Genomic DNA, 815 nt, shown 5'->3' with positions numbered 1-815 from the left:
GACAAGATATCACCTCCGGCTAAGATTATGTCCCCCAACACCTCTTCTGCTTGCTCATCTCGTCCGTGCTCCATTGTTTCTGCAAATATTACAACATGGCAATTATTACACAAACATGACAGCAAGTGGATATATTAGTGCAAACGTAGACCTAGCTTATTCCGGGTTTGGGGTGGCCTAGGCAACGCTTCAAGGGTAGGGGCGCGGCGGGAGGGGGTAGGAGACCGACATCGTTTTTTTCTAGGGTTTGGGTGTCCTCGAGAGTTTTGGTCGAGCGAGAGGGCCGGGGGGTGCTTCCGTGGTATAAGTTATCACGGTCGAGAGGGGGTATAAATATCGACCGTCCATCATGTCGAAGTTATCTGGGAGGGAGTTATATATATCGACAACGACGACATACATACATGGGAAAATAATGTTATCGGGGAGGGGGTATATCGACCCCCCCCACGTGTTGAAGTTATCGGGAGGGGGTTATATCGACAACGACGACATACGTACATGGGAAAATAATATTATCGGCGGGGAGGGGGTATATCGACCCCCCTCGTGTTGAAGTTATCGGGAGAGGGGTATATCGACGACGACAGACCCGATAAAACATAAGAAAACGAAGAAGAAATAAAAAGAGGAGAAGAAGAAAAGGAATAGAGGAGAAGATCGAAGAAAAAAAAGAGGAGAAGAAGAAAGGAATAGAGGAGAGAAGAAGAAAAAATAGAATTTTTTCTATTTTTTCTTCTTCTCTTCTATTCCTTTCTTCTTCTCCTCTTCTTTTTCTTCTTTTTTCCTCTTCTTATTTATTTCTCCTCTTCTTC

This window comes from Triticum aestivum, chromosome 4D (assembly GCF_018294505.1).
Source record: "Triticum aestivum cultivar Chinese Spring chromosome 4D, IWGSC CS RefSeq v2.1, whole genome shotgun sequence".
Classification (NCBI taxonomy): Eukaryota; Viridiplantae; Streptophyta; class Magnoliopsida; order Poales; family Poaceae; genus Triticum; species Triticum aestivum.
Note: the sequence above shows the minus strand (reverse complement) of the source record.